Below are 7573 nucleotides of genomic sequence, written 5' to 3' on the forward strand. Positions count from 1 at the left end.
CTTTGGTCATATAGCAAGTTTCCCTTCCTCTGTATAGTTGGAATCTATTTCCTCACCACAAATACCCCCTTAGCATGGTGGCTCTGACCATCTGATGGCAATGGAATTTTACAACGGAAGTGAATTCTTGTGTGGCTGGTGAAGAAATGCTTCCGTCAGAGGGGCTCAGCAGTCTAAGTCTATTCCCAAGTGACAGCCGCTGGAATGAAGAAAAGTGTATGTTGGCTGTATGGCTATAAGGACAGCCTTCCCCTTGTGGCATGAACAAGACCACACTGGTTTAAAGATAAGAAAGACAACAAATACTTAGTAAGTGTACCTACTATGTGCCAGTCCCTGAGCTATGTGCTGGGGATGCAATGTAAATAAAAATAAAGACAGTCCCTGTGTCAAGAAGTTTACGGTCTAATGGGGGTAGACAACACACAAAAGGAAGCTGAAAAGGGGGGGGGGGTGTACCCAGCCTGGGGGGCCTGACGGAGAAATCGAGAGGCATTTGGCAGGTGGATGGTTCAAAGTTCATTTCTCCGAGCTTTGCAGCTGGGAGATGTACTCTCTTCAGAACAATGGAACCCAAAGTGTCAGTGAATAGTAGATTTATACAGTTATAGACCTAAGGAAGCTCAGTCATGGAAACAGGGAGGGAGGAAACAGCTTGAAAAACACTTTCAGCACTAAAATAAGGGCTCAAATCCTGAGAAACAGGAGGAGAAGAGAAGTGTGGGGCAGGTACTCAGGTACACGAAGGTCATGTGTACTGTTTCCATCATGGGGAGTAGACTGAGGGCAGTTTTCCCTGTCTGGGTAAGATGAAGTTCTGTCTCTGGGGAGGGAGCATCTTAGGAGCCCCAGGCAATGATTACACAAAATCTTTGTACCTAATAATAGATTTTTTTTTCAACATACAACACTTCAAATAGGCTCTTAGTTTTTCCGACTCAAGGAAACATGTTTGTGTCTTGGGAGACCATTGTCAGCATCTAAAACACAAGGCTATGCAATAAATGGGAAAACAGGGAGAGCAGAGTTGGGGGGTTGAGTAAATAATTATTTAAATAGAAATAAATTATTAAATAATAAATACTACTACTACAATGTCCATCCCATTTAGGATTTTCTTGGCAAAGATACTGGAATGATTTGCCATTTACTTCTCCAGTGCATTTGCAGATGAGGAAACTGAAGCAAACAGGATTAAATGACTTGCCCAGGGTCACACAGCTAGTTAGTGTCTGAGGCAGACTTCGAACTCAGGAAAAGGAGTCTTCATGATTCCAAACCTGGTGTCTATCCATTGTGCCACCTAGCTGTCCCAGTTTACCAACAGTAGCACGTTAAGTATCTGCCCATCAATCTCCCTGTAAGGCAGGGGGGATTTGATTCCCCAGATTTACTCTATTGATCGATGGCATGGAAAACAAAGGTAACGAGGTGTTAACGTGTTTACAAGAATTTAATACTGTATGATCCCATTATGAAGTACAAACACCTTTCTCTGACAAAATTAAAGGGAGCAGCTTAGCTAGATGAACAAAAAATGGGTCAACCCTTTCAGGGCTTTAAAAATTTAATCTGTAGATTAATTTAGCAGGGCAGCTAGGCAGTGCAGCAGATAGAGCACCAGGCCTGGAGTCAGAAAGACCTGAGTTTAATTTCAGCCTCAGACACTAGCAGTATGACCCTGGGCAAGTGACTTAACCCTGTTTGCCTTAGTTTCCTCATCTGTAAAATGAGCTAGAGAAGGAAATGACAAATCACTCCAGTATCTTTGCCAAGAAAATCTCAAATGGGGTCACAAAGAGTTGGACACAGCTAATTGACTAAATAACAACAACTCTATGATAACTGAAAGCATTAACTTAAAGGAAAAAACTGGATTTTTCACAAAGATTACATGAATACCTAGAAGAAATGAAACAGGAGATAAAACAAATGAAATAAAAACTCTGAAGGAAAGAGTTGGAAGGAGAATAAATAGCTTTTAAAAAGTATTAAAATATCCCCAGTATCAGACTATCTGAAATTCAAAATAAATCAAATAGAAATCAATGACTTTGTGAGATGGCAAGAAATATTAGAACAAAAGGAAAAAGATTTTTAAAAATAGAAGAAAATGCAAAAATCTGTCATGAGAAGCAATTGACCTAGAAAACAAGTTGAGGAGAAATACTTTAAGAATTGTTAATCTCCCTGAAAAGCATACTTTTAAAAAAAAAGCCTAAACATTATATTTCAATAAGTAATACATGAAAACTGCCCAAATATACTAGGACTATAGGGCAAAGTGAAGAGAGACTCCACCAATCACTTCCTGAAAGAAAGAATCAATCAAAGGAAAAGTCCCAGGAATATTCTAGTCAAAATTCAGAGCACCCTTATCAAAGAAAACATACTGTAAGCATCAAGAAACAGTTCAAGTACCAACAAAACGCCACCAGCAAACCAGAAAAGGCAGCAGCTTATGCTCAAAATGAGAGGAGATCATGGAATACGGTATTCAAAAAAGCAAAAGATATAAGTTGCAATGAAAAACAACTTTCAAAGACTTAAGAACTCTGATCAAAACAATCTTCATCTCTATCTCCAGAGGACCTATGATGAAGCAAGTCACCCACCTCCTAACAGAGAGGTGATGGACCCAAAGTGCAAAAAGAGACATACAGTTTTTGGACATGGCCACTGTGTGGATTTATTTTGACTATGCTTATTTATGACAAGGGATTCTCTCTCTTAATTGGGGAAGCAGGAGTTACCAAGAGATTTTTTTTAATCTTAAAACTTTTAAATGTTCAAAAGAGAATTCAGAAGGAAGCACAGATGAGCAGAGCAGTTTTTAAATTAATATGGTGTAGAGGGGAAAAGGCCCCACGTGTGGTGAAGAGCAGCCTTCATGGCACTTTAAGAGAAGCAGAATAGACATTTCCAGTCTCTTCATCCCTCATCCTTCTCCAAGGGAAACTAATTTCTTTCAGAAGGGGAAGCAAGAGGTTAGAACTAGAAGCTTTACTTGGAGGGCACCTAGCTAGATATATATTGATCTGTTCCCTCATACTCTCAGTCTAGGAGATAAGATCAAGTTCATTCTTCTGATTGCTTTATCATTTCTGGGGAGGAGGGGGACTTTAAGATTTATATCCAAGGCTTGACCCCTTTCCCACCAAATTCCATTTCCACAAAGAATACACATAGTAAATTAAAGAAAATGAAAGAATGGACATAAAAATAGGCATAAACACATGTATAGAAAGAGAAAATAAAAGAATGCACATAAAGAAAAAGAGAGAATTCCCATAGCAAAGAAACCCATTTATCCAAAGCAGTAGCAAAACACAAATCAGAGGAGGTATACAAAGAAGAAGAATACAGAATGACGGCACTCTCATTGGGAGAGAGATAACGCACCCAATATAGAGAGGAAGCCCTGGCTCTTCTTACCCAAGGGTGACTCCCGGTAGCCTTCTGGTGCAGTAAGCTTGGAATAAGGATGTGGTAGAGTGTGCCAGTTCCTCTCATGTATTCCCAAAGTCTTTTTCTCCAGTAACCTGCAGTGGGGTTGGCCTCCTCTGTCTTTTCTCTTGAAGTTGGAAGCCAGAAGTGACTCCACTGGAAGCTTGAAGAGCTAGCCCTTGAAGAGTCCCCCAAAGGACCCACCCTTAGTGTCCCAAAGCAGGACTGGGGAAGGCTCAAGCTCTCTGTTGACCAACTCTACTCACCCTTCCCACAGGACCAGGCATTCATCACCACAAATACAGAGAGAATACCACACGAATGGGTTTTGGGACAGGGTTACATTCCCATTTATTATATACTTTTAAAAAGAGGAAATTGACATGAAATGGACATTCATGGTATCTTTTTTGTGTTCTGTGTATAAATAGGAAAATGCTCTTTTGGCATTAAAGTCTGGAATACAAATTAAAATTTTTAAATGGAGAAAAGCCCTTTGAATGTAATGATCATTGAAAAACCTTTCAGAGATAATTTTTCTTCAGACATCATAAAATTCATGTTATGCATGAAATATTGGGGTATATTAATGTAGAGGAAATTTTATTCATTCTTGTCACTTTAAATACAAGATAGTTGAGATATGTTTTCTTCTGTGTCATTTGCTGGTTTATAATATAAAAATTAACTTGTTTCTAGCTCTAGTAATTTATAAGTTGATAAATCTTTTTTTAAAATCTCTTTTCTTCACCTTTCCCCACTAATTTAAATTATTTTCTCAAGGGTATATTCTTAGCAGTGGGATTACTGGTTCTAAAGACCTGACCAGTTTTATGTCATGTAATTTGAATATTTCCAGAATGCTAACCATGAAGACCACAGTGAACCAGTAGTTAATAAATTTAGGTTTCCCCCACAGCCTTATTGACAATTTGCAAAAAAACAAAACAAAAAAATTTTAATGAGCAAGAGATGGGACCTCATAGTTGTGTTGCTTTGTATTGTTTTCTTGATGCTGGCAAACATTTTCCAAAGTATTTCTTTCCAAATTGTTTTTATTTTCTTGTGTCAGTTGTCTGCATATTTCATTGAATACTTGGTGCTACATACTTATAGATGTATCAGTTCCTTGTAAATTCTACAAAGTGTCCTTATATAGTCATGTTCATTATTTTTATATAATTAAATCTATCAGCATAGCCCTTGAAATGCTTTAGCATTGAAGCAATAGTAAAAATTTACTCACCTCTATATTAAGGAGCACCTTCCGTTTGCTTCTGGTTAATTTGTTTTCCTCTCCACATATACATGCTGTATAATGCATGGAAGTATGTGTATATACATCTGTATGTATAAGCATAACCTAAAGTATAACTACATGATGCACACACAAATTCATTATGTAGGATTCATTTCTCTATTGTCAACCTCCAGAGTTCAGTCTAAGAAAGACAAATAGAATTAGGTTGTACACATGTTTATTTCTCTCAAGCGCATGTGGAGCTGCAATAGGAACCGAACTCCCACAGAAGCAAGGAAGTGCCCTGACTCAGGATGTCTGTCTTTTTGTTAGCCAAGATTGCAGTCCCCAGTAAGCAAGGAAGTGCCCTTGACTCAGGATGTCTGTCTTTTTGTTAGCCAAGATTGCAGTCACCAGCAAGCAAGGAAGTGCCTTTGCCTCACAGTGTCTGTGCAAGCTTAACCCGATCTTGTGATTGCTGACACAGCAGGAAGAATTCAGGTTTACTCAGAAAGCATTGCAAAGGATTATTGGTATATCAGTCCAGAATGGCTCAAATCATCCTCTCTGATTGGTCAATCCAGGTTTTCGGCCTTCTTTAGGTGATGAGGGGCTTAACTGGGTCTCTCACTATCTAGAAGGTATTATATACGGTATTGTTGAAAGTGAATTTTTGGGAGAATATAGCTGACTCCACTTTGCTCTGTATTGACCATTGGCTGTGTATGACCCTTACATGAACTTCAGGACCATCTACAACAGTTGATTTGCTTCAGTGTATTCCTCCTTCCTACTACTACCACAACAAAACACAGCCAAAAAAAACCTTAAAAGGAGTCTCTGGAACATCTTTATCTACCTATGATAACAAGGACACATTCTCCATTTATCTTCCATAACTAATGAGATATACTTTTCTTAACAAGCACACTCTGTTTCCTTGGTATGGCCAGCTGCACCGCTAGTTTCTGGTAATGTATAATGCTCCTAGCTCAATTGTGACTGCCCATTCTTTATCTACTGCTGGTAGGGTACCTGATACTTTGAGGGCAATAAAACCTGTTTTAATCTCTGCTAGCTTTAATTGGCATTAGCTAGTCAAACAGATGAGCAAACACATGCAGCTGTATAGTTGTGGATCTAAACTTTTCTCCTTACCCGTTATCCTAACGGCATTTATCAAATAGGGATTCCTTCGGAAAATCAAACATTATTCAGCTCTTACCATGTGCCAGGCACCGTACAAACTAGGATACATACAAAGGCAAAAAATATTCCCTGCTCGCAAGGAGCGCAATCTAATCGGGGAGACAACGTGTGAATAGCTGCACAAACAAGGTCGATGCAGGATAGATAGGAAAGAAGAGAAGGCGCTAGGATTAAGAGCATTGCTTGTCTGTACATATTTCTAACAGTTTTGTTTTTGCTGCTTTCTCAACAGGTGGGGTGGCGGGGGCGGGAAGGAGAGAATTGGGACCCGAAAATAAAACACATTTTAAATTTTTTGAAGAGGGAGCCCTGAAGGCTTTCCGCGGATTTTCGCCGCGTCTCACAGGAGGCCAGTCTGGAGGCTGGGAGATGGAGACGAGAAGGGAGAGCCCTCCAGAAGTGGGGGCCAAGACTGCCCGCTTGGTGTCTTTGCAGCCTCGGCTCAGCGTAGTGTCCGCCGTGGGGAGACGCTTAATGACTGACGGCAGAGAAGGTGGGATCCCATCCAGCGGGGGAAGAACACTGCGGACGACGCCTCAGACCGTTACGGGCATTGCCAAGAGCCTAAGTCACGAGGGCACAGCAGGGACTTCCTCTGAGCTTGGCAGCGCGGTCACGGCTCAGGGGTCATATAAGACCAGGATGCCGGAAGCAGGTGCCACCGGCGCACAAAGCTCCACCGGCGTATGCTCTTGACCGCGAGCTTCGCGAGCTTGTACCAGCTCATGACGCCTCAGGCTGGCGCAATGCGTCTGCGCAGTTTTACCTATCAGCTTACAATTCCCAGAAACTTTTGAGCCGCGGGACTCCATTTCCCAGAGTTCCTTGATGCACCGCAAGGTCCAGCGCACGGCCCCTTCGGCGCCAGAGGGCCCGTCCGGCCTAGTTCGCCTGGGAATCCGAGGGATGCTGGGAGTCGTAGTTTGGAGGGTCTGTGGGCTCTCGGCTCTCAGTGCAGGTCTTTGTGGGGTCCGGGGTTTGGGGCTATTGTTCGAGGGGCATTTCGGAGGGGGTGGGAGGGAGGAGGGAAGGGAGTCAGTGAGGACGCGCGGCTAACGGTGCGGGGTCCCTGCGAGAGCATCAGAGACACCCACTGACTCACGCGCCGAAGGTGCACGCGTGAGTGTGTCAGAGGTGGGGAGGGGGCCTCTGGGAGGGTGGGGGAGGGGGTCCAGGCCCAGGTTGGGTGCGGTGTTCCTTCCTCCCTCTCCCCTCTCCTCCCCTCCTACTCCCCCTCCCCCCTTCCCCCTCTCTCCTTCCTTTCTTCCTTCCTTCCTTCTTCCTCCCTTTTTCCCTCCCTCCCCTTCTCTTCTTCCCTTCCCTTCCTCCCTCCCTTCCTTTCCTCCCTCCCTCCCTCCCTTCCTCCTTTCCTTCCCTCCTTCTTCCTTCCTTTTTCCCTCCCTCCCCTTCTCTCCTTCCCTTCCCTTCCTCCCTCCCTCCCTTCCTTCCTGCCTTCCCTCCATTCCTCCCTCCTTCTTTCCTTCCTTCCCTTCCTCGTCCCTCCCCTCTCTTCTTTCTATCTTCCTCCCTCTTTCTTCCCTCCCTTCTTCTCTTCCTCACTTCTTCCTCTCACATCTCAGCCTCCCCGCCCCGCCCCCCCCCCAGCTGCTGTCACTCCAACTGACCTTCCCTTCTTCCCTTTTTAGGACTACTTATGGTCACCTAATGGTGACTTCC

Source organism: Trichosurus vulpecula, chromosome 2 (assembly GCF_011100635.1).
Source record: "Trichosurus vulpecula isolate mTriVul1 chromosome 2, mTriVul1.pri, whole genome shotgun sequence".
NCBI classification, from domain to species: Eukaryota; Metazoa; Chordata; class Mammalia; order Diprotodontia; family Phalangeridae; genus Trichosurus; species Trichosurus vulpecula.